General features: G+C 41.2%; 2 protein-coding genes across 3 annotated transcripts in view; one reads left to right on the top strand and one right to left on the bottom strand.

Moving 5' to 3' along the window:
* Window positions 1-27880, top strand: part of LOC132141012 (SMC5-SMC6 complex localization factor protein 1-like) — a 244204-nt gene that overhangs the window by 27284 nt on the left and 189040 nt on the right. The window lies entirely within an intron of this gene.
* The window catches only part of fam172a (family with sequence similarity 172 member A), a 170259-nt gene that overhangs the window by 120713 nt on the left and 21666 nt on the right, over window positions 1-27880 (bottom strand). The gene's annotated exons all lie outside the window — the stretch shown is intronic.

Here is a 27880-nt window from a genome sequence, read left to right as displayed (position 1 = left end):
TAGGCTCTCTCAATTTGTCCTAAAACTTGAAGAACAGTGACAATCAACAACTGTAACAAAAAAAAAAAAAAAAACTAATTTACTGTATATTTCTTTGTATTCATTAGATCCTTTAACTGGGCAGCATTCTTTTTTGTTTGTTTTTTTACAGTGATGGTACTAAATACTGTAATAACCATATTCATAAATCATGTTACATGGTACTTAAAAGAGCTTCATATAGAAAACCAGCATATATCATGAAAATACCTTGTATGTTTTGCTATTTTGCTGTATGTCCAATAAAAAAAGAATGCCAAGATACAGAGATGCAGTTAACCTGACATGTTTGGCTATATTCTGAGAAGAAAAAGCTCACAGGGTAGATGAGCCTGGACAGCGTTCAATGATAAAACAGTTCACTTGCATCACAAGCCAAATCTGCTGAACTCAGGAAAACAAAACTTTGGCTTTCTTCTCATTCATCTTCAAGTGTTCATGTTTCTTTCATCTAGAGCAGATGAAAGCACTAGTCATCGTTATGTGGGCCTCTTAATGTGCTGGCTTAGGCCTAAAGGGGTCAATGACTGAGATCACTGAACTCACCACATCTTAACACGTCACCTGTTTTAATCCAGAGAGTCACTGGTGGGATACAGAGTGCTACAGATGCAAACAGAATAAAAGCATTAACTAAAGGTGAGGTGGGAAATTAATGCAGCACACTGCTGTGATATTCCTTCACAACACCTAATCAATAAACTAATGACAATTATAATCATTATTATTTCAGTGCTATAGCAAATGCTTCAATATTTACAAAAACAAGCCAATGCCACTACAGTTTTTTCATAGAGAGCAGATATGTCTCTCTCCTGATGGCAGAAATGACCATAGCACATCTGCAAAGATCTAAAATACCCTATTTGCATTCAGAGTCTGCCTTTGTGGATTTTAAAGCTTATTGCTTCAAAGAGCTTTGTGAGAAACCTGCAATCCAATTTTTAATAAATGTGGTATTTAATGAAGTCACATTTTTTTGCATATTCAATATAAAATGAATATGACATTAATATATAATATAATATAATCGTGATTTATCGCATCCAAAATAAAGTTTTTGTTCACATAATATAAGTGAGTATGGTGACCCATACTCAGAATTTGTGCTCTGCATTTAACCCATCCGAAATGCACACACACAGAGCAGTGAACACACACACACACTGTGAACACACACCCGGAGCAGTGGGCAGCCATTTATGCTGCGGCGCCCGGGGAGCAGTTGGGGGTTCAATGCCTTGCTCAAGGGCACCTAAGTCGTGGTATTGAAGGTGGAGAGAGAACTGTATATGCACTCCCCCCACCCACAATTCCTGCCGGCCCGGGACTCGAACTCACAACCTTTCGATTGGGAGTCCGACTCTCTAACCATTAGGCCACGACTTCCCCCATATATTTGTGTTGTGTATATTATGTATATACAGTGCCGTGAAAAAGGGTTTTGCCCCCTTCCTGTTTTTTCTTTTTTTTTTATTGTTTGCATATTTGTCACACTTTAAAGATTCAGATCATCAAACACACAAAGATAATACAAGTAAATACAAAATGCAGTTTGTAAATGATAATGGGAAAAAAAGCTGTCAAAAACCTTCCTGGCCCTACGTGAAAAAATAATTGCCCCCTCCTGCTAAATCATGAAATAACTGTGATTAAACTCATTATTTTATAAAGCTGATGTGAATTTCACTAGCCACACCCAGGCCTGATTACTGCCAGAGCTGTGAATCAAGAAATCACTTCTGACAAAGTGAAGCATGCTTAAAGAGCCAAGATCTAAAGAAATTCAAGAACAGATGAGAAACAAAATAGTTGACATGTATCAGTCTTGAAAGGGTTTTAAAGCCATTTGTAAGAGCCATTAACCACAAATAAAGAAAACTTGGAACAAAGGGTGAACCCTCCCAGGAGTGGCCGGCCTACCAAGATTACTCCAAGAGTGCAATGACAACTCATCCAGGAGGATGAGTTCCAAAGAACCCAGAACAATATCTAAAGAACTGCAGGCCTCACTTCCCTCAATTAAGGTCAGCATTCATGATTCAACAAAAAAAAAAGAGACTGGACAAAAATGACATCCAAGGGAGAGTTCCAAGCCAAAAAGACCAAAAAGAACACAAAAGCTCTTCTTACATTTGCCAAAAAAAATATCTTGATTATCACCCAAGACTTTTTGGCAAATATTCTGTGGACTGATGAGACAAAAGTTGAACTTTTTGGAAGGTGTGTGTCCTGTTACATCTGGCGTAAAACCAACACAGAACTTCATAAAAAGAACATCATACTAACAGTCAAACATGGTGGAGGTAGTGTGATGGTCTGGGGCTGCTTTGCAGCTTCAGGACCTGGATGACTTGCCATAATTGTTGGAACCATGAATTCTGCACTCTATCAGACAATCCTGAAGAAGAATTACTGGCCATCAGTTTGTGACCTCAAGCTCAAGCGCACTTGGGTTATGCAGCAGGACAACACAATAGAAAGTCCACCTCTGAATGGCTAAAGAAAAACAAAATGAAGGTTTTGGAGCGGCCAAGTCAAAGTCTGATTGAGATGCTGTGGCATGACCTTAAACAGTCCATTCATGCTCGAAAACCCTCCAATGTGGCTGAATTAAAACAATTCTGTAAAGACTTTGCCAAAATTTCTTCACAGTGATGTGAAAGACTCACTGCCAGTTTTCACAAACACTTGACTGTAGTTGTTACTGCCAAGAGTGGCACAACTAGTTATTAGACTTTTTCACGTAGGGCCAGGCAGGTTTAGACAGCTTTTTTCCCTTAATAAATTAAATAATTATTTCAAAACTGCATTTTGTATTTAGTCTGGTTATTTTGTGTAATATTAAAAATAGCTTGATGATCCAAATCTTTTAAATGTGAGAAATATGCAAAAATAAATAAATAAATAAAAAAGTGCTTCACGATGCCACTAAAGAACCTTTTTTGTCTAAATGATTCCATAAAGTACCTTTAACATCTGCAGAACCTTTCTGTTTCGCAAAATGTTATCTGTGGCGAAAGAAGGTTCTTCAGATTATAAAAAGGTAAGAAAGAGATGGATATTTAAAGAACCTTTGACCGAATTGTTATTTGTGGAACAAATTTTTTTATTTTATGGCATCGCTGTGAAACCCTTTGAAGAACCTTATTTAAGATTAACAATTTGGATGCGATTAATTGGTATTAATCGTTTGACAGCACTTATAATATAATATAATACAATACAATACAATACAATATAATATAATAGATCTTGTGATAAACTGCAACATGTCACAGCAATTATAAAAAAATAATATAAATATCTATCATAACAGTGAAAGTATCATGATGCATTTTGGGAGACCTAGCAAATCCCACTCCTAATATTTATGCAGGCACATACAATAAACACAGTGAGCTGTGCAGTATGTAGGTTATAGCAGGCTCTCTGCACCACTCTCTGCATTACAAAAAAAAGCTGTACACAGAGCACACCACTCTACTTTAACTAATGAGAAACATGTTGAATTATACACACACACACACACACACACACAAACACACACACACACACACACACATATATATATATATATATATATATATATATATATATATATATAAGAGAGAGTAAGAGAGAACAGAACTTCAAGTTCACAAAAAATTAATCCATGAGCAAAATCTAAAGAGTCAAATTCAGCGGCAGTCTACGTTCTCCCTCCTTCTACCCCTCTCTCACTCTTTTCATGCACTTGGGATACATAGGTGTTTTAATTGATGAAGCTTTACCAGGGCTTGCGCTTTGATCTCAGGCTGTGGAGAGAAAGGGGTTGCATGTGGTTCGTGGTGGTCTCCCATCATACCTTTGGATGATCACAGACTGCTCTCCATCGGTTGCCTTCCTGGGACCACATCAGCTGTTTTCCTACAGCCAGCTGATGCCTTTATTAGGCTCAGACAATCGCTTGTGAATACCCTTGGTGCACTGCTCCATGAATAGACACACAAAAAGGTACAGCTACATGCAAAGCCAAAAGCCCAAATGTGCTGTTATCAATGGGTGAAGAAAGGAAATGCTTTGTGGACCGTGGGATTTTAAAAGCGCACACTGTCACAGTGTCTGGGTTGTGTCCCTGGGTTTCCACTAGATGTCCCCCTTTCTCACAGTGTCTGTCACCTTATCACTTCCTGTTCCCTTATTTGGTCACCTTCCTCCTTGTTAGTATTGATTGTTCCTCACCTGTCTCCTGTTCCCTCATTATCCTTCTGTGTATTTATACCCGGTCTGTCTGAGTCTGTGTTACGGAGTCCTTGTTTAATGTCCTATAGTTATTCATGTCCGTCGCTTCTTGCCTTGCTTTGCCTTGTCTTCGTGTCTTGTTTATGTTTGATATTCTGGTTTTGACCCTGCCTGGACTGTTTACCCCTTTGGATTACCCTTTAATAAATGACTTACCTGCACTTGGTTCTCTCTCCTGTGTTCTCTGTAACACCGATCGTGACAGAAGGACTCCGTCACACTAGGAACCAGCGGTATGTCATTTTTCCGTTCCCCAGCCAAGATGGCGGAGCGGCGAACCAAGTACCTTCGGTTGATCGCCCTCCGCCAAGAGGGCAATGAAGTGGGTGCCCTGGCTCAGGTGTTCTGGTCCCTGGCCGAGGGCATGGGCTACAACGATGCGGCCCTCAAGGACTATTTCAATGGCGGGCTGGATGATCCAGTGTCTCATGAGGAGATGGCGCAGTTAGAGACACTGGAATTCTGGGAATTCGTGCGCTACCTGCAGCATCGGCTTCGGTGGGATGACCCAGCCACTTCGGTCTCTTCCAGCGGGGTGGTCGTCAGCCCAGCACCACTGCCCAGGATGGCAACCAGCCAAGCGCCACAACCCAAGATGGCCACCAGTCCAGCACCACTGCCCAGGATGGCTAACAGCCAAGCGCCACAGCATAAGATGGCCGCTAACCCAGCGCCAATGCCCAAATTGGCCACTTTTCCAGCGCCACAGCCCAAGATGGCCGCCAGCCCAGCGCCAATGCCCAAATTGGCCACCGGTTCAGCGCCACAGCCCAAATTGGCCACCGGTCCAGCACCACAGCACAAGGTGGCCGCTAACCCAGCGCCAATGCCCAAATTGGCCACCGTTCCAGCACCACAGCCCAAGATGGCCGCCAGCCCAGCGCCAATGCCCAAATTGGCCACCGGTTCAGCTCCACAACCCAAGATGGCCGTAAGCCTAGCGCCACAGCACCAGATGGCCGTCAGCCTAGCGCCACAGCACAAGATGGCCGTCAGCCAAGCGCCACAGCACAAGATGGCCGCTAACCCAGCGCCAATGCCCAGATTGGCCACCGGTCCAGCGCCACAGTACAGGATGGCCGCCAGCCCAGCGCCAATGCCCAAATTGGCCACCGGTTCAGCGCCACAGTACAAGATGGCCGCCAGCCCAGCACCACAGTACAAGAGGGCCGCCTGTCCAGAGTCATGGCCCAAGATGGCTGCTTGCCCAGCGCCGTTGCACAGGATGAGAGTCTCAGTTGACCCTCCGGAGTCGAGTCAGGTGCCAGTTGACCCTCCGGAGTCGAGTCAGGTGCCAGTTGACCCTCCGGAGTCGAGTCAGGTGCCAGTTGACCCTCCGGAGTCGAGTCAGGTGCCAGTTGACCCTCCGGAGTCGAGTCAGGTGCCAGTTGACCCTCCGGAGACGAGTCAGGTGCCAGTTGACCCTCCGGAGACGAGTCAGGTGCCAGTTGACCCTCCGGAGACGAGTCAGGTGCCAATTGACCCTCCGGAATCGAGTCAGGTGCCAGTGAACTCTCCAGAGTCGAGTCAGGTGCCAGTGAACTCTCCAGAGTCGAGTCAGGTGCCAGTGAACTCTCCAGAGTCAGGGCTAGTCACCGCTGATCCTCCAGAGACTAGGCTAGTCACCGCTGATCCTCCAGAGACTAGGCTAGTCACCGCTGATCCTCCAGAGTCAGGGCTAGTCACCGCTGATCCTCCAGAGTCAGGGCTAGTCACTGCTGATCCTCCAGAGTCAGGGCTAGTCACCGCTGATCCTCCAGAGTCAGGGCTAGTCACCGCTGATCCTCCAGAGTCAGGGCTAGTCACCGCTGATCCTCCTGAGTCAGGGCTAGTCACCGCTGATCCTCCTGAGTCAGGGCTAGTCACCGCTGATCTTCCTGAGTCAGGGCTAGTCACCGCTGATCCTCCTGAGTCAGGGCTAGTCACCGCGGATCCTCCAGAGACTAGGCGGGTCACCGTTGACCTTTCAGAGTCAAGTCAAGTCACCGGTGATCTTCAAGGACTGAGTCAAGTCACCGGTGATCTTCAAGGACTGAGTCAAGTCACCGGTGATCTTCAAGGACTGAGTCAAGTCACCGGTGGTCTTCAAGGACTGAGTCAAGTCACCGGTGGTCTTCAAGGACTGAGTCAAGTCACCGGTGGTCTTCAAGGACTGAGTCAAGTCACCGGTGGTCTTCAAGGACTGAGTCAAGTCACCGGTGGTCTTCAAGGACTGAGTCAAGTCACCGGTGGTCTTCAAGGACTGAGTCAAGTCACCTCTGATCTTCAAGGACTGAGTCAAGTCACCTCTGATCTTCAAGGACTGAGTCAAGTCACCATTGATCTTCATGAGCAAATGCAAGTCACCAATGATCTTCATGAGCAGTGTCAGGCCAGCACCAATCTTCTGGAGTCCAGTAAGGACACCAGGGGATCACCAAAGTTTCGTTGTCCCATTGATCCAGCCGCACGGAGGTCTGCTCCGCCTTGGGGGGCTCTGGTCCTGACCACATGGCTGTGGTGGTCTTCTGCTCTGCCCTGGGGGCCTTCCGCCCTGACCACACGGTTGTGGGGGTCTTCCACTCCGCCCTGGAGGACTCTGGCTTCGTCCACAAGGACGTGGTGGTCTTCTGCTCCGCCCTGGGGGGCTTCCGTCCTGACCACACGGTTGTGGTGGTCTTCTGCTCCGCCCTGGGAGGCTTCCGCCCTGACCACACGGTTGTGGTGGTCCTCTGCTCCGCCCTGGGGGACTCCAGTCTCCACCAAACGGACGGTGTGGTCTTCTGCCCTGCCCTGGAGGGGCTTCATGTTGTTTTTTGTTTTTGTGTTCACTCCTGTCCCTGTTCCTCTCTGTGAGCCTGGCCCTCCGTCCCTCCCCCTGAACCTCCTCCGGTCCTCCTCCCTCCTGGTCTCTCTGTTTTGTGTCTACACTTCTGGTATCTGTTCCCCATGATTTTTTTTTTCTGGCCCTCCGTCCCTCCCCCTGAGCCTCCACCTGTCCGCCTCCCTCCTGGTCTCTGTTTTGTGTCTGTCGTGGAGCGTCTGGGAGCCGCTCCGTAGAGGGGGGGTACTGTCACAGTGTCTGGGTTGTGTCCCTGGGTTTCCACTAGATGTCCCCCTTTCTCACAGTGTCTGTCACCTTATCACTTCCTGTTCCCTTATTTGGTCACCTTCCTCCTTGTTAGTATTGATTGTTCCCCACCTGTCTCCTGTTCCCTCATTATCCTTCTGTGTATTTATACCCGGTCTGTCTGAGTCTGTGTTACGGAGTCCTTGTTTAATGTCCTATAGTTATTCATGTCCGTCGCTTCTTGCCTTGCTTTGCCTTGTCTTCGTGTCTTGTTTATGTTTGATATTCTGGTTTTGACCCTGCCTGGACTGTTTACCCCTTTGGATTACCCTTTAATAAATGACTTACCTGCAATTGGTTCTATCTCCGTGCCTCATTGGATCCCTGCCGTGACACACACTTGTTGCCCTTATTTTAAAAAATGTTCTTTCTTTTTCATCCTTCAATGGTTTTATTCAATCCCATGATGCAGGCAAATATTTCTCAGCTGCTAGTCTTGAAAGCTCAATAATGTGCTTGTGGAGGATGAGACATTTCATGTTACACTGAATTCAGGGCTCTGTTTTTCTGTGAGTCGTCTGTACAAGTCAATCAGGCATAGATTTTTGCAGTGTATAGCTTTATTGTCAAAGGATTAATTGATGAATTTTTCATTTGATAAGTCAAGTACAATGGACACTCACAGCCGTGCTGAGTCGAATTCTAATTTCACACTTCCAGTCCTTCAGGGTTACTTTTTCTTTTCAGCCGTTCTCAAGCTTTATCATAATCTATTTGTTTTAGCACCTGCTGTAAAAGAATCCCAGAATCCCATATATAAACATACGCACACACGAAAGACCACAAAACAAACACGCTCAGACAAACCGCCTGTGCCTCTCGTTTGCCAAATGAAGATGTTAAGGGAGTATGCGCATGCGTTGTGTTCTGCAACACTTTCCAGCCCAAACAATAAGCCACAGTACCAATGTGTAGAGCGCTCGTCTTTAATTCCCTGGATCAAAATGTTAATTAAATCTTAAGGATGGGGTTTAAGAGATTGAGAGACAACTGAAAAAAATGTGATACATGAAAGCATGAGAATGCATGTTTAGACAGATAGTAAGAAAAGAGAGTGGAATTCTATTAGAGTATACAAGTGGTTAATGCACTGTGTGAACAGTAACTGCATGATAAATGGCACCAACTGTTGTCAGATGTCGAGGGACATTCATTAATTCATCCTCCCAATAAATAAATGACAACACTTTAGCATAGGGACTGACTTTTTACTGTTAACTAGTTGCTTATTAGCATGCTTATTACATACCGGCTGCTTATTATACTTATAAAGGAGATATTCTGCATGACCATAATCTATATCCCTAATCCTACACAATACCTAAACTTAACACAACTACCTTACTAACTAATAATATAAACTAATAATATTATGCAGCAAATTAGGAGTTTGCTGATGCAAAAGTCATAGTTAATAGTTTGCTAATAGTAAGAATTGGACCTTAAAATAAAGTGTGACCAAATAAATAAATGAAAAAACAAGTGCATACTTTTTTTTTTTTTTACATATAAAGCCAAATAGACTACATATATAATACATAAAATAATATGAATGAATAAATACACACACACACACACACACACACATAGAAATGACATTACTTGAAAATGTAATGAGTGTTATAAAAATATCTCTAGACTATAGGAATTTTATGTATACTGAATGGAAATGCAATCAGATTAAAAATGACTGGGCACGTCAATGTTAATTCACTCTCAACAGTGGCCTTTTCTTTCTTGTGACATATTTAATAAAACAAGCGGGCTATGATAGTCCAGCTTCAGGCTCTGGTGTGGGACTGCAATGAGTTAACTTGGGTAAACAAATTCCTTGATTCCTCTCAGTCATACTCTTGCCATTTTCAGTTTGGCTAAAACAATAAAACCAGCTGTGGCTGCATGGCTGGTAGAAAAAAAATGTATCTCGGTGGAGTTAAAAAGAAAGAGAGAGAGAAATATATAGGCTCGCACATTGAATTCAGGCTAGTTTTCCAAGCTCCTGTCAGATGGGCTTCCAGCAAACCGCAATAACACAGCTTAGAAAAACTCAACACAATTTCGTGCTGTGAAAGGTTTTCCAATTGACTGTGGGGCCACTTGGACTGTGCGAATACACTTATTTGACAAGACACACAAAAATACAGAGACAAAGGAAGGGAATGTTGTAATGAATTTGAGAGTGCCGCAGAGTAAGGGGGGAAGGAAAAGCGAGCAGCAATAGAACAGTAGCTAAAACAAACACAGCGTGATGGCAGGCAGGAAGCCGAGGACTAGCAGAGATTGGCCCGCTTGTCAGTACAGTAGAGCAAATCGACAGAACACACTGAAGGAATTGCACTGAGGGAGGCACTGGAGAGCGAGCCCCACATCTCTCTATGTCAGGTTATCCCAGGGATCTCCTACATTGATGGACACCAAATGCCTTTAGCAGAGACAGCCTCAGTGAGCCCCCTACTGTTCTTGGAGGAACTTTGTGACTGATAGGCAGACCAGGGCGCCCATATCTGCAAGTGTCAAAAGTGAGGGCGAATAAGGAAACAGAAGAAGCCGGATGATCAAGTCTGAGAAGACCTGATGGAAGGTGCCATGCACTCTTAATGGCCAGAAGGTGTCAAATTTTGCTGTCGAACTGAAGACCCCAGCGAGTGGGATGGTTGCCAAACCTAGACGCTGATTACCAGCAGGTCAAAAACTTGAGTGTATTGTGGCAGGGGAATGGAAAAAAGTTACCACAAAGTTCTGGCTTAAAATAACAGAACACTGACTTTAATTGTTAGACAAGAACTGCAAACATTTTCAATCTTAGCATTTAAAGTTTCTTGAAGTGAGAAATAAGGAAAGAAATAGTTACTGTCGATTACAAAAATCACATTCCTGCTGTGCCAACCCAAGGGGGGTAACTTTGGAAAAGGGCTGAAGTTAATCATCTCCCAAGGACAGACTATGATCCCTGCCAGATCATTCCCCGGTCTGCTATGACCCTCACCCCATCTCTGCACACTCAATACATACCTTGAAGCACACGAGTGCTCACACAAACACACACTTCTCTAGAACATCTAGCTTGCCCTTCACAACCTAGTCTAATTTCCTCAGCTCCAAATGTACCATCCCCATGCCTGTAAGGTAAACGACTTTCCCAATTAAAGCTGGTTAATGTAAGTGCCCATCATGCCACTGGCGGCAATGGCAGACTTCATTTGTGGAATCCAAGATTTTTTTAACCTTAAGCCTGGAGCAATGGGCAGCCAAATGGAACATCACTTACCCCCAACCCCTGACAAAGTAATGCACCCATGCACATGGTACATTTTTCTTTGACTTTTTTTGTTTAAAAAGGAGGAGGAAAAAACTAGAAATAGAAGAAACAGGATTAATTGATGACACTCATATCATAAGTCTTACACATCTGACATAAAATGAGAGCATTTGTAATTCAAGTCTGTGACTCCAAGGACCCTGACACAAGCAGTCAGGCACAACGACTCCACAAGCCTTGAAACGCTTTCTTTTTCTCGTTCTCTTTGTCTTTCTGAAATGAACAGAAGACACGACGTTGAGATCAACAGCACAGTAGGGCTGCACTAACATCACTAACACTAACATCTTTGAGTTGTTGGGAGTCAAGAGTGCCTTTGAAATTACAAATACATTTCTGAATTTGAACAAAAAAAGTAGAATTAAAATTAATTAGGATAGAAGTATTCATAATATAAAAATCATATAATTCAAGGTTTGTGAAGACAATTCAACTTTTAAAAAAGGGCATTTCAGACAGACTTATGGACCAAGTCAGAAGAACACTTATCCATTAGTCATGAAAATTCAGTTCAGTTGAATTTCAGTTCAGTAATTTATATTGTGATTCTAAATTCAAATTCCAGTTCAACATCCTGTGAAATGTGGCCAATTCAAATTCAGACTAATTAACAGCAGGCATATTCTTAAATTTGTAATCTAATGGCCCCTCTCTAAACATGTTTAAGGGGAGTGTAAACATTTTTTGGAGAGCTGGGAATATTTATCATACAAAACATAACTGAAAAATGCATTGGTGCTCATTTCATTCATAGAAAAGTTTGTGCTATGACTAAAATGATTTTCAAATTTCAAATAATTATTTAAAGTGAAGAGGTATTTCAATTAAAAACCATCCATCATAAGAGCTGGTAAAGTACAAGATCAGAGAGCAAATTCCTGGGAGAGAAAAGAGGGTAAAAAAAAAACATCATCCAACAAGTGAAGGTGATAAAGTAGAATTCTATTCCAAAAGGTAATAGACAGTGCTGAAGCATGACCCAGAAAGCCAATTCACACACTTCGAGTGCTGAAGTCACATGGTCTCAATCATTTTCCGCAGTGAATAAAGTGCTGCGCTATGTAAATCTTTCAGCCTATGCAGCCAGAAACTAATTAAGCCATTTGAAATAACATTGCAGGTATGTGTGTGCAATCTAGCCTAGTACTGCTGATGAGCTCCTCTAGGCCTGAGGCCAACTTAAAAAATGTAAAAGAAAAGAAGCTGCCAAACTCTAGCTGAAAACAGAAGCCTAAAGAGACTTGGTAACCTTCTTCAGCAACAACGAAATGTTATGCATTCCCTCTGAACACAGGATAAGAGATAATGGTGTGTGTATTAGAGGAAAGTGATGGTGTAGCTGGATGAAGGTTTACAGACTACAGTGGAAAACAAGTTGCCCATTACAGCCGAAACCAAGAAGCATAAAAGCTTCATGAAATATTGCAAGACAGACAGACAAATCTTAAAGAAAACCCACCAAAGCTCAGGGCGTTTCTGTTGATTATATGGGGGGTGAATGCATGTTTCTGTATTTAGGGAGAACGGTGCTTATTTTCCCATCTTCCAGAACCACAAAGTCATGCAGAGCAGCACTGCAGGGGCTTCATATCTCTTGCCGCTATCTTGGGAATTACAATGAACTATTTGCAGTAGAGGGTTGAAGAGCAAAGATTCATTTTTCCCCGGCCCTGTTGTGTCTTCAGCACAGAGGAACCTTGCTTGCGATTGTTTTTGTGTTCACAAAATTGTTCCCACGGTAGCCTCTAGCTTTGTAGCTACTGCAGAAAAGACTGATATTGTGGTAACCCAAAGGTGTCCACAAATGGATGCTTGGAATCAATCTGGCGAGAGTCATGACCACTAGCAGAATAACAAGAAGAAAATAGGCGCAAGCTGAGGGTAAGGTAAAAGCTGGTTGACAGAATTACACAAGCCCTTGGGTAACTTTAAGTGGACAATCTGGGTTTCGCAACAGTACATCTCAGGAACACAAAATAACTTGATACAAAATCCATCCCCACAGTGTCCCAGTGATTTATCCAGGACACTTCATTTTGTGACTGAAAACTGACAACAGTAATGTACATTATCTATTTTATAAAACATGAAATAATCATGCTAACTCAATAGACTCTATAAGTTTCCACAAAAAAAAAAAAAAAATAAATAAAGATATCTGGAGTTATCCTTCCAACCCTAAAAGATAAAGACAGTGACCACAGTCCACCACATTCCTGCATGTCCCGGAAGTGGGTTAGCCTCAGAGACTCAAAAAATGCATTGCTCCCCTTTATGTTAGAGATGACTGAGTCTCTGGCACCGTCGCACTCACAGGAGGAGGTTGAGGGCTTGACTGAGAGCGATTGGACCTTTCTAGGTCAGATCCCGTGACATTGCTCAGCTGGCAAAAAAACAGAAAAGAGGATAAATAAACCAGTGGTGTCAGGGGAATGGAGCTACCTGCGGCACACTGCCTCTTCATGACACCATGGGGCACCGTACCTCAGCATCTGAAATTATAGTTGTGCTCTGCTTTTTATTTGTGTTCTGTTCATTTTTTTTATTCTTTCTCTTTTTTGCATTCTCCCTCCTGTAGAGGGAGATCAGCCTGTGGACTTCAAAGAGCGAGATGTGCCAGCACAGAGGATGGAAGCAGGGGAAAAGAAAGAAAGACAGAGAGAGAAAGAGAGGGAGGGAAAAGAGTGAAAGAGGTTGGAACTGGGTCACAGGCACTGCAGTTGACTCATATTGGCCAGACTATGAGAGAGATCATTCTCTTGTTCTATCTCACTAAAACTAAGTACATGGCTTGGAAAACATGGGTGGCTACTTCTAGCCTAGTGCATCAAGGTACATCAATCTGTCAGTAAGCTTAATTGTTACAACCAAGCAAGTAAATTTGCTATTGGGAAACATACATGGCCTAGCGCCATGGGCGACCTCTCACTTTCAGCAGTAGCCAGCTGTTTTAACTCAGTCCACAGCATGTAAGGAGAAAATAACTTTGCTCATAAGAGGACAAAATGTGGACAATGAACGTACAGGGCATAATGCAAATGGTAATCCACCAATCCACTTTGACCCACTTCAGAAAAACACCGGTTTAGAGATTACATTGGATGCATAACCTTCCCAGATGCATTTTGGGATCTTATCCTTCCATGTTTACACATTAAAGTGTATGGATAAATACAGAATGAAAAAGCTGAATAAAAATGTAAGATAGTATGTCTAGTGAGATGAGGGCAGTTGTAATTCAATGTACTGAGAAGCGTTGCAAAGTCTTGTGAGAAAACCGCAAGGTCACACAAGGATAAGTAAACAAAATCACTTAAAAAGGCAATGTAAATTCATGCAATACGGGAAAAAAAGAAACCAAAAATAAGGGTTGGGGCATTGAAAACCATCCTCTTGACTCTGGAAGCCAGTAAAGCTGAAAAAACAAACCCAATACAGCCCCAAAAGAACAAAACGGAATTTGGGCTCCAAGGGTGTGAAGTGAGAGCAAGGTCAGCAAGCAAAAAAAGCTGCAGGGGCAATTTGTCTGTACACGTTGTAGAACATGACTTTGTGACTACTCAGCTTCACTGTAAACACAAGTCGGTTAAAAGGGAGACTGGACGAGGGGTTTCAAACTTGAATAACTGCCAGTGAAGGACAAACAAAGAACAGGATCACTTCTCTGCTCCTCCATGCACACAGGGGGCTTACAGGGACACTGAATGTTTATCAGACTTGTAAGTTATCACCAGTTCTGTGCTGGAGCAGCTCAATAACATCAAAAGCAAGGCCATAGACGCTATCACGGCCACTCGTCCTCCACTACAATGACCCTCGATAAAGAGGCAAAGTCGGCGCTGGTCCTCTCAGCCCTCTGCCACCCAACACAGCACAAGCACACACATACACAGACACGCAGCTATATGCATGCATACTGATAACAGACTCCAGTCGTGGTGGCATAGGGGGGTTGGAAGTTACATCTCTCCTTCTTCCTGTGCTTTTGAGAGAGACAGGGTTGTTGCACTTCAAGGACCAGCGGTGCAGCTTTCCCGCGACAGCAAAACAGTGCGATAGCATCTTCTCAGCCTCAGGAAGCTCTTCTCCCCTTCACTGGCTCAGCTGATGACATGCCTGTGTTGATTTCCAAATGTGGGATTGAGGGGTTGCCGTTCCGATGACTGACTACCTCGGGAGGAAGAGGGTGACAGCATATGACAGCGTACAGTGCGACTCATAACCAAAAAACTTGACATAAGCGCAAACAAGTCAGCAGAGCTCACCAGAGTCCTGAGAGGGATAAGGGATACACTGTCAGCATATGCATGGGTAATGACACATAGCACTATGATGATGACATGGACGACTACAGACTCTGGTGCTGTTGTCAGGTTTAAATAACAGTGGAGGATAAGATAGAGCTACGTGAGCTTATAGGAAACACAGGGTATGTCAACACAAAGAAAAGAAGAATGACATGTTTATGTGCACATTGTGTGTCCCTACACAAAGCAGACCTGATGACCCATGGGTGGCACCAGATGAAACAAAAGTGACATGAGCTGAGCAAAAGAAAACATCAGTGTTTCCCATTAGAGACTCTGTCCTACTTAAAGAGAGTTCACCCAAAAATGATGGCAATTCTGTAATAATATCCACCTTATTTTGCAACACAGAAGTAAAGAAAATATTTGTGTTACAAACCAGTGTTTATGATTAGAACAATACATTAAACTCATATTATAGCAAAGACCAGTTTGCAAGAAAAGGTGTTTTGGCAAATGTAAAAACAAGCTAATGAAAAGCCTTGCACATTCAACACAAATGGCTAAACACAATCTTATATTAAAAATAAAGTGCATATTCACTCTCATGTCCTCCCTAACATATATGACATTTTTTAAAATACAGATTTTGTATTTCACAATAAAGTTATAATATTAATTCCAGAAAAATGTACCTACTGTTTTCTGCAAATTCAGTGATCCTCTGAGAAATCGAATCCTGTCCAAATGCGAATGTCTGTGATTGTAACAATTTTTTTTTTCACAACGCATTTCCTTGTGTGTTTGTTTATATACTTTTTTTATTAGGTCAACTATCCACATTTAATGCAAGAAAAAACAATGCCACTCAATTACTCTACATTTATTTTAGGACCTACAAAATAGTTAGTTCATCATTGCCAAACAATGGACAACATGCACACTAATAAGCACACATATAAAAGCACAGATCCAAAAATAGGCTACAGCTCTCTAAATATAGCAACCAACATATTTCAAACATTTTCAGACATATCTCATAACTTCTCCAGCATACACCTTTGCAAACTTCTCACCAACTCTTTGCCAGTCACACATAAAAAACACACACCCACGACCACCATCACCACTAACTCCTGTTCATACACACACAAACTTTTGAGCAAACACTCAAAAGCTCTCTCCCTCTCTCTCTCTCTCTCTCTCTCACACACACACAAACAAACAGGCAAAGGGGGAGCTTGAGGCGGTGAGGCACCTGGCAGTGGGAGGTGATTGAAAAGGCACTAGAAAGGTGTCAGTGCATCACTATAATTAGCCCTGTTGATCCTGCAGAAATCCAGGCCCAGGGTGCTGTTGCTGACACACACACACACACACACACACACACACACACACACACACACACACACACACACACAAACACACACACATTCCCTGGGTCGAGTGAGAACGTATGTGTGTGTGTGTGTGTGTGTGTGTACAGTTGACAGGAGGTGGCTTGGGCCTCGTACTGGTGGAAATGTGTCTACGCAGACACACAGACACTTGAACGGAGCACTTTTACTCCCTTGGGGGTCCACTTATCAGCCGCAGTCTCTTAACGGTATGTGCTCTGACACTTACTGTCACGTTAGTCTAAATCTAGTTCCTGAGCTTTTTCCTGCAAAGGAAAATAAGTCTCTCAAAGAGAATTTTTCAATTAAAAATTATTTAATACTGTGAAATTTATTGTGCGTTTAGGTGTTGAGTAAGGTTGTACTACATGTACTAGATTTTTGAATATTACATTTTAAAAATACAAATCTAGACAAACTGACTTTACTTATAACTTAAATGAAACTGTTGCTGCGCATTACATTTTTGGACCCCATTACATTAATAAGGGAGTTTTCTTTACTGGGTGCAAATTTAAGGTTTATACGATTATCCTAATTGAGATCCTAATTTTGGTAGCAAAAAATTACTGCTTTGATTACAAAACTCAAAAATCTAACATATATTTAAGGAACTATCCTCTTTAGTTTCAATGAATTTAGCTACTGTATATTTTGTAAATAGATGGTATAGCAAACTACATTTACTAAAATTTAGAAGTTTCAAAGTAGCATCCACAAAACAAAAAAGCTAAATAAATACCCACATAGACATCCTAACAAGCTTTAAACTATGGATTGAATGTGAGAAATAGAGTGGCCATCAATTCACAAGTGCTTCCTGTCCATCCAAAATTCACCAATGACCTTATGTTGGCATGAGAGTAAAGAAAAATTAGGAGCAGCTGCTTGAGAAGTGGCACATTGAGACCAGCCATGTGTCTGTCCACAGTAATCTCAACTCTTTAACCCTGGGGAGTGCCAGGAAGACACTGCTAAGAGATCCTTCCACAAGTGCCAGTGACTGTCATGTGAACGTGACTCGCCCTGTTCAAGTGGGACTACCCAAGTCGGATTTTCAATGCTGAGACCTCAAAGCTCTGGGACTCCTCCAAAATTCAATTAGACACTTTCAGTCAGGTTTAATATAATTTTTTTTGACTGTCCATAGCCAGGCAAGAAAGCCCTGAAAATTTACAGACACGTCCACCAAGGGACTGATCCTGGCAATGACAGAGTTTGGCTTCTTTATGCTTATGGAGAGGTTGTCAGTGACTCTCAAGGACACTTGGAGTGTGTGTGCGCGTGTGTGTCTCGGAGGGGAAGCAGGTACGCCTGTCGGAACGTCTGGCTGCTCCCTGTGCACAGGGGCTTGGTGACATCGCCCGAATGCTGATGTCTCCCCCACGCTTTCACCCGGCGACGCCACGTCTCCCACTCTGACTTTCAGCCAAGAGAGCGAGTGACAGGTCTGCACACACACACAGATTTGTTTCAGAAGCTTGTTTTTTTCCCAGGTCTCAGGAGCCCATTCACAGGTGGTTGTAATAGAGCTGAATATTTCCTGACAAAATCCTTTCTTTCTCTGGGTGTCTGTCTGACAGGTGTGTGTTAGCAGAAAAGGAGGTCAGTGGTGCAGCCACTAATTTAACCTTTGGTTGTATAATTCTCACACTATTTAGCCCCTTTTGATAAAGACACAGATACAAGCAAACAAAAGACAAGATAAATACAATTGTGAAGATGATTTTTACCCGGGCCAGCTTAATATGCTTAGTCAATTATAAGCCATAAACATGCAGCCTTATTTCATATTTCAGTATTTGATTTGATCATACTTACTAGGGTTGCACGATAAATCGCACGCATCTTGTCAGTAATGCCAGTTCTTTAATCAGCAGTAAATCACTATCACCAGTGCGGTTTCACATGGAGCAGCATTTACTACACAGAGCCATTGTTCACTGACAAGCTGCGCAAAACATGCACAAAATATGATTGTGGTTTTGCGCAGCTTGTCAGTGAACAACGGCTCTATGTAGTAAATGCTGCTCCATGTGAAAGCATGCACCTGATGGTGATTTGTTGAGATTTTTTTTTTTCAACATCAAATAAATAAGTACAATGTAGTTATTGTGTTCACACTGTATTGCAAAACACTTTTGGTGCCATTGTGGTGGGATACGGTAAGGTTAGGGATAGGTTTGGTGGTATGTGTAGGTTGAAGGTGTAAAGGATGGGTCAACAGTGTAATAAATGTAATTACAGAAATTAAATACAGATGTAATTACATGCATTACATGAATTAATATAAGTACAATGTAAAACATGTACACATAAGTGCACTTTGATACATAAGTGCACTGTATCAAAGTATTAATTTAAGTACATAGTAGTTAAGACCACTTAATATAAAGTAGGACCAAATATGGGTTTACTTTCTTTCTTTTATATATCTATGCAAAAAGCCTTCACATCATTCAAGCAATTCAGATGCTAAAACGCAGATATCTTTTGAACCAGTTGGCCTTCTAAGAGCTGTGTTGATAAAGGAGCAGCGGCTATTCAAAACATTTGGAACGGGGCCATGCAGTCCATCTTCATTACCATGCACTTGCCTTATGGAAGTGAAGGTCTCTGGACATCTGAATGTTAGCCAAAGGTCCTTGAGAACAGCCATCTCTCTCCCATATTTATTATCATTTTCCAGTAATGTGGGGTAAAAAACAAACAAACAAACAAACAAAAAAAACATTCATTAATTAGTTCTTCTCTTTCTTTGAACCACAGAATATGGCTAAGACCCAGTTAACCCCTATTTGCGCCAACGGTTCCTCCCCATCGATCAAGCTCTCACAAAATGGGCCAATTTGCCCGGAGAGCAAATCTGGCATGTTTCTTTTTCTTTTTTCACAGCTAGGCTGAACTTTGACCTCCTCAGCAGTCCTCCATGGATATCTGTATGGCTTCATTTTGGTTTCCCCCATAAACTCAATTTCCTGTGAAAACTTTGGCGAGTCTGTTACCTTGACCTCGACAAAGTGCAGTGGATAGGATGGCATGAACAATCTTACAGATCCAGGACAACAGAAGAGACTGCCCTTAAGACTGCCAAGAACACAATGGGAAATTCTAATCGATACGTTCGTATGGGCAGCTTTCATTTGGGGTCGGATTTCTGCTTGAGTACGTTGTTAAATATTGATATACAGAACAATAAAAAGGACTCTATTAATAGTACTGGGTTATATTTTATACCATTCTCTTTCTCTCTTCCCTTCTGTCACACTCACACAAACACTTCATTCAGCCTCAGAGAGTCGTCCCAGGGAGAGAATGAGCGAAGACCTACCTCATACACTGCCACAGGCATTGTATGAGAGAATCTAAACAAGGCCATCCCATTGGGACACTCACACACTGCCCGCAGCGCAGAACGACCTACACACACCTCGTCGACTGCCTCTGCAATCATATCATCAGTTCATTTTGCAGCAGAATCCAATTATCAACACTCTGTTAATGAGTGAATGATTCCCTATAATGATTCATAATGGTTTTCTTCCTTTGGTCCATTAAATTTTTATTTTATTCTCTTACAAAAATAAAATACTGTAGCTGTACTGTGGTGTCATATAGTATTACATGGTACTGTAGTCAATGACATAACCCCCCCCCCCCCCCCCCATTTTTTGTGGTATATATAACCATATTACAGTGATGACAGACATTAAAATACAAAAAAAGAACATTACATTGGAAGTAGCTAGGCACCATTTTTCTACTATTATTTATTGGAAAAAGACATATTTTAAACAAATTTACTCACTGCTTATCAATATTTTGAAGGGGGAAAAAGTCTTCAAAAATTCATGTTGTGCAACCAACATGCAGCAAAAAAAAAACTGAAACAGGAAATAATACAGAGAGGACCCCTGAAGACCCTTATACCTCTCATACATTTTTGAACTTTTGAAAAAATTTTATAAAACAAAAATCGTTTATTAATACAATGAAACGGTGGTAAGACTCCAAAAAAACATATAAGTATAAAAAAATACTCATTTAATAATCATTCAATTATATTGCATATATTTTATTAATATATCTTAAATATTCATATAATTACTACATATATAAATATCACTTTATATAATATTTCAATTAAATGCTATTTTATATTATATATTTTTAAAAATATATATTAATAAAAAAAAAACATTCTCTATCACCGTTTCATGTCCAAAATGTAAAAAATATCAGCCATACCATAGCACTTTATTAGTACACCATCCCCATACTAATAATCACCATATTAGGACATCATCCCACCCAAAGTGATGGCCCATAAATCGTTGCGCAGTGATGTGAGCAGCTTGGTCTAGACGGCATCAGAACAATCTCTGGTGGGATACGATGAGCGAGTGACATTTGAATACGTTTATGCATGTGTATATAATGAAAAACATTTGCTCTTAGGTAAGATGTGTCTGTGTGAAAATAAGATGACAACAGAGCTATATGGATGAGCATCTGATACCTATTCTGACTGTCAGATGAAGCTACGGAGGTGGGGAGAATCAGAAAAAATTAGGCGGCAATCAATAAACGCTGAAGGCTCTCTCAATGTTCACGTCTGCAGAGAGAAACGCTTACTCATAAACCCAGCCTCGTCTGCAACACACCTCACCATCAAGACAATTAAATTGCAGATAAATCTTTTAACATCTAACGATATGGTAAATCGCTCATCTGAGAGCGAGAAAGCAGTGGAAAGCAGAATGGAAGCAGTTCGCTGATGAGACACTGCACGTTTAAGACTGGGGAACAGGGCCACAAAAAATAATGTTTTCTTCTCTTTCTGATCAATTTTTAATTTAGCCCGGCTTGCCTGCACTCTTCCCAGGCCGGGGTGTGGTAATTATTGCATTTTATTGACAGTGGTGATTCCCGCAGGGGGCTATTTAAAAGAGTTTTAACCCCAGAGCAAGTCGCTCCCTCACATGGCCCTTTGAAGGTGTCAAGTTCATTGATTTTAACTGCAGGAAATGCTGTACCTTCCAGCAAGATGGAGAACGCGTTACCCCCCGTGCTGGGCCAAAGTTACCCCCAGTATCCCGATGCATGCCTCTATGTCTAGTTAACGTCATTGAGGGGCACCAGTTTCCCCCCGTATACAGGAAGAATAACATCTCTGATGCTAAAGGCTAGCCCTTAGCGAGCGAGCTATGGATCGACTGATAATCATAAATGCAGAAGAAGAAAAAAAAATAAAACAGGTCTCTAGTCAGTAAAGAGAGAAGGGAAAAAAGGAAGCAGGAAACTTAAGGGATTTCAGGCAGAGAGGACACCGATGGCATACAGTATCACACCGCATCTGCAAATGACAGAGGGAGAGATAGTGAGCCGATTTTGAAAAAGACATCAATCTGGTGAAAAAAAAAGCAACATGACAGAAATTAAACAAGATTCCTGTGTTTGAGTTTGCCCGCTTCCCGGCCCCCTTTCAGCCTCCCATTGAAATTCTGGGCAGATACAAACCCCTAGGCTTTTGACACACTTTTGAAAACACCACACCCCCTCTTTCTTTCTAGCAAGTCTCCAGAGTCGCTTCTAACTGACTAACAAGAACAGGGAGGGGGGGATGGGGGGAAACGGATCTTATTTTTTATTAAAGACTTTTATTCTTAATGAAATGCAGTTGCCCTTTTTTATTCCTTTTTCTGACATTTTCTTTTTTTTTTTAAGCTGGCAACCGACTGTCAGCAACAAGGGGAGGTTTGGGATATGATTGTGTGTGTGAGAGAGAGAAAAAGCTATATGGGGGTCGATTTGGGTCAGGGAGGAAGGGGGTAGAGTTTACAGAGGGGGTGCGGGTCAAAGCAACAGCAAAAACAAACATGCAGGCCAGAGACTAGAGCAGAGAAAACACGTACAGGGAAAGAACAGACAAATAAAGATAGATTGGAAAATAATAGAATTGTGACAAGAGGATGGGCGATATGATTTGGGATAGCATACTACTCGTGCTACTTTTATACAGTATGCATACTGTACAAATGCAAATACACCAATTTGAATCTTTTAATAGCTGTCCGGAAGTTTGGGGTCAGTAAGAAAGTAATACTTTTATTCATCAAGGATGGGCATGATAGAGATAACTGGCTTTCAAAAACATTAAAAAAAAATATGTATGTTGGTGGATATGTTTCATCATATACAGTAGGTACATGGATAAGTTTATTCATTCAAATGTTAATTTATTCACTTATGTGCTAAGTAGCTTAGTAAAAACCAAAAAGGATATATACAGTGAGATGGACATTATTGCATAATAAACCCAGGCAAAGGGGTTTAATATGGCGCATTGTTTTACATAAGAATAAGAAAAATAATAAGAATAAAAATAAAAATAAAGGTTTTAGACAGTATAGTTCAACAAAGTATGCAGTAGACAAGCATTCTTTTCTGAACATCCTGTAGTCAGAAAAAGAGAGGGGATAGGAAATCCTGCAACTGTATATTACAGATAAGTAAAATGAGATTGGATGGGATAACAGGAATGAGGAAAACTGAATAAAGTAGGGAACGAGTGAGTGAACCTGCAAGGGAGAGGGAGGGAGGGAGGGAGAGAGAGGTGCTGGAAGAGTTGCAGTATATTTATTGCCTCTGTCAAGAGCTCGTTTTCACTCATGCTTCCTGAGAGCCACTAGAGGGGAAAAGATCTCAAGCTTCCTGCATCAGAGAGACAGAGAGAGAAAAATCCTCTCACCTTTCCAGTGACATCCTCACGTTAGCCTCGGCTACATTTTGGCTGGGTCAATGTCAGAGTAACTGCAGGCGTAAACAAGATGCTCTGAGTGAGCAATCAATCCGGCTCTGCCAGAGAGAGTGCGACCGAGACGAGACGAGAGCAGAGCGGGCTGCTCATATGAGGTTAAATCAGCCATTTGAAACTATTGCAGCAAACAATACACTCATACACACCAGGCATGTGTCCTCGTCCTTGCATAAACACCAAGCTAGTTTAGGCCAGTGGTCTAAACTGGTCTTGTAATCCTGTCAGGACAGATGTGGGATCAGTTTTAGGGGTCACAGATCACCCACAACTCTGGTTTACAGTACTCGGATTCTGACCCAGCAATACGAGTGAAGTCAAAATCCCACAGCCTTTCATTTCTCCAGCTTTTTCTAGCTCTCTCCTGCTTCTGACAGGTCACAAGGTAATGATTCTGCTACCATGATGCAACAGGCAGAGCTGTCGGCTGTCAGGAGTTAAAACTCATGAAGGAATAAGCTGTCATTAAGCAAGCTTGCTTTCTTTCTCAAACACACATACACACACAAGTTCATACGCATTCACTTTCTCGGCAACCCAGCTGTCAGACTCCGGCCCCGTTTCCCAGCGCTGCCACGGCGGCCTTCTGTGGACGCCCGTAGTCTGTCACACGCTCACCGCTGTGGGAATTATGCACAGTCTTCTTACACAGTGGCACGTAGGCAGTGGTGTGTGACCAGCTAAACTCCTGCACACATGCAACAGCTGGTTCAGCAAGCAGTTATTGCATTTATCTTAAATTTATTCATGGTCGTGTAATTTTTCTTTCTTTTCATTACAATGAATTAACATTTATAGCAGCCCCAAACTTTTATACTTTTGAATGGCATATAATTTTTTTATAATCCGAAATTAAACAAACACTACCAGTCAAAGGTTTAACAATAATTTATTTATTTTTTTTTATAATTCTCTTCTGCTCACTAATCCTGCATTTATTTGATCCAAATGCAGCAAAAAAAAACAGTACAATTTGGAAATATTTTCACTATTTAAAATAAAAATATTCTGATTTGCTGCTCTAAAACCATTTAATTTTATTATTAATATTAGGTTGAAAACAGCTGAGCAGAATTTTTCAGGTTTCTTTGATCACATAAATAATAAATAAAGGTATTCATTTCTATAATTAAAAAAGACTCCAAGCTTTTGAATGATATAGTGTATGATGTTACAAAAGCTTTTTATTTCAGATAAATGCTAAACTTTGGATCGCTCTATTAACAAAGCTTCACGGAAAAAAAATGTACTCCACTGTTTTAAATATTGATAATAATAATATAATACAAATACTACTAATAATAATTGTTGGTAGTGTGTTTATTTGCTACTTATTTTTTTATTTCAAAACCAGTTGATTATTTATGGTCTTGGTCCTGTACTCATTTAATTGTTTGAGCTGTCTTCCTGCTGTGTTTTCTCTGACAATGTGCTAATAAAGACAATGGTCTACTAAAGCCCACATAAAAAATTTGAGCAACTCAGAATCAACCTGCTTTATTTTTACAATCTTATTTCTACACAATAATCTTTAATAAAGCTACACAGGACAGATCAGGGAGCACTGAAATCTGTTTATAAGCACATGACCAATTCCCATCAGAATAACACATCTCACAGGCTAAAAGAACAGACTGATCTCGGATCAGAGCATATTTGGCACATGGCCTCAGGTGGCCTTGTTTATCACAGTGGAAATCACAAACACGAGCCGTCACTTGAAGAATCAGATAGCGCATCCGCACCCCTTCAGCAATTCAGATATTGCAAAGTGACAGCCACATTCCCTCTGTCATACTGATATACACGCAACAAACTCTGGAATATCTCTTCCTGTAAAGGCTATTATGATGATGTCACAGCAAAGCTGGGGTTATTATTTAGCATGATAAATGGTTGGCAGAGCACAAGGTGCATTCTTTCCGTCTAACCCGTCACAGCACGCCCCCAGAACGCACCTCTTCGCAAATGCAGTGAACCACTGTCTCACACAGACCTACAAGCAAACTTGCCTTCCCTGTCCATCTTTTCCCGGCACTGTACGAAAAGTGACTTTGCCTGCAGACATCAGTGTGGGAGTGGGTGTGTGTGTGTGTGTTTTATGACATTTAGATGGAAGAGCGAGGGAGATCTCCCTTAAGTCAATTTGAACGCACGGCCCGATGAAATTACACAGGTAGCGGCAGGCGGCGTGACAAACGACTAGCCACGATGGACGGAAATAACTCCACTCGGGGATACGTCCTCCGACAGAGAAAAGAAATGAAAATATAAATTACAGTTTACAGTACACACGTAATAGCAAAACAGCTCCTTTTGCTGGGTAAATAAATATCTATGGATTGGAGAGAATAAAGAGGGATACAGATGTATCTATAGAGATAGATACAGCAGTTGCTCAGACTACAAGCATGTGATAATACTTTTTCATTGATGTTAAAATCTACTGGCCCAGTCAGGCCAGAGGTTCAGATATTTACACACCCTGCCAATATTTTTACACACCAAACCACATTCATTTTTAAAAATAAACTAGAATAATATAGAAATAAGTATTTTTAATGTGTATATAAAAAAAGTTTTAAATTCCCCAATACAATAAAATTCACAATACAAACATAAAAATACGCACTACTGGTCTAAAGTTTTGAAAAATGAAGATCATTTAAGTCTCTTATGCTCAACAATGCTGCATTTATTTGACTGAAAACAGAGTAAGAACTAGAGGATGGAATCGCATGGTACCTCACGATACGATACGAATCACAATACATGGCTCACGATATGATAATATCCCGATACTGTGATTTTTGCAGCAATTGATATATGTGACCAGTGTTGTGCATGAACGCGCAGTTCACGTTCACGTTCACGTTCACGCTCATTTGAAAAGTCAGGTTTTACCAGGGCTTAATTTGAGCCGGAAAAAGTTCCGTCACCTCCGACATTGGATCCGGCACCTCCTGTGTCACTAAAATTAATTGCCTAAATGAAAAAAAAAATTACTTTTTGTGTAGTGTTCAATGTTTGTGAAACATGACTTGCGCGCTTGTTGTACTAGTTGAGATTGCTGTTAGCCTCGATCGTTTCACGCAGGGGAAAAATGTCAAAAAGACAGGAAAGTTTGCTTAACTTTTTCAAATACGCTGGACAGTCAGATCCCAAACAAGCAAAAATCGTTTCCGCTGATCAAAAAGAAGACCACGGTGGACACAGTAGCCTAGTATCGATATCTCGTTATTTCGACATAATAAGGGGACATTCTAATCTGCATTAAGCCACATTAAGCGTTCTTATAATGGTTTTCTATGGGAGGAAAATGCTTAACCCTTCATTTTATGGGCTCATCTGATTTTTTGTACATAGCATAGCCTATTTGTTAGGATTTTAGTATCATAATGATTAGGCTAATAAATGCATGCACAATTATCCGTGAACTTGATTTGAACAAATGCCTTTAAACTTGTGTGTGCAAAATTCAGAATTAAATTAATGTGCAGAAATTTGTACAAATAGAGAGTAGGCTATGTAGGCATACTATACTGTTGTAGCCATTAAAAAAGCCTGTTTCATATTTGTTATTAATGTTTTTTTTTTTTCCATTTATGTTGATTTATGAAAAGTGAACAGCACGACCGAGTAAGATAGGATGCGCAATATGAGACATGGAGCGGGTCAGACATGATTTTGACCGTTGAAGTTGAAGTTGTTATAGAAAGCCTTTCTTTAAAGTGAATTTCGTTTTGTATAAATTGTATCTTAATTTTAATCAACTTTTCATCAACCAATTGCCTGTATTTAATGAATAGGCAGACGAAACAAATATAACGGAGGTGCCCGCACGCTCACTTGCATTGCACGTCAACTAGAGCACATCCTAACTTAAAGAAACTCAGTGTATGCCTTACACAGACATGACAAATACATCAAATACACAAAGCTTGAAATGCATAAATAATTGTCTCATGTTTATTGGTACAATAATTTTGATTAGTTTTGGAGTGGCAGTGATTTGCAGCTGGTAATGGATGGTAAAGAGGTTCTATTGAGTAAGATAGTGGCCTATCTTAAAAAGAATTTAACAAATGAACGTGAACTAGTTCGTTTTTAGATATGTGAACTTAGTTCATTTTTAAAAAAAAATAAACTATGAACATGAGCTAGTTCATTATCATCTGTGTGAACTGAACTTTGAGCTAGTTCTTTTTAAGTATGAACTGGCACAACACTGTATGTGACCCTGTACCACAAAACCAGTCTTAAGGGTCAGTTTTTTTAAATTGAGATTTATACATCATCTGAAAGCTGAATAAATAAGCTTTCCATTGGTGTATGTATTTATTAGGACCAGACAATATTTGGCCAAGCTACAACTATTTAAAAATCTGGAATCTGGACTTATTAAAAGCTTTCTTTGTGTGTAAACCAACATCAACTTTTTTATATATACAGTGGTGGCCAAAATGATTAGAACACTAGTATTTTTACCAGCTAAAAAATGGTTTTAAGTCAGTTAGTCAATAAGTCAGTCTTTTGCATTAGTGTGTCAGTAGGAAATATAATTTACATTTCCAAACATTCATTTTCCCATTAACTGTAATAATCCAGTGAGATTTTTTTTGCACAAGGAGTTTGGGAAAAAGTCAAAAATGATGCGGCAGCAGGGAA

Source organism: Carassius carassius, chromosome 5 (genome assembly GCF_963082965.1).
Source record: "Carassius carassius chromosome 5, fCarCar2.1, whole genome shotgun sequence".
Taxonomy (NCBI): Eukaryota; Metazoa; Chordata; class Actinopteri; order Cypriniformes; family Cyprinidae; genus Carassius; species Carassius carassius.
The sequence above is the reverse complement of the archived record's forward strand: the minus strand, read 5'-3'. Positions and strand labels throughout refer to the sequence as shown.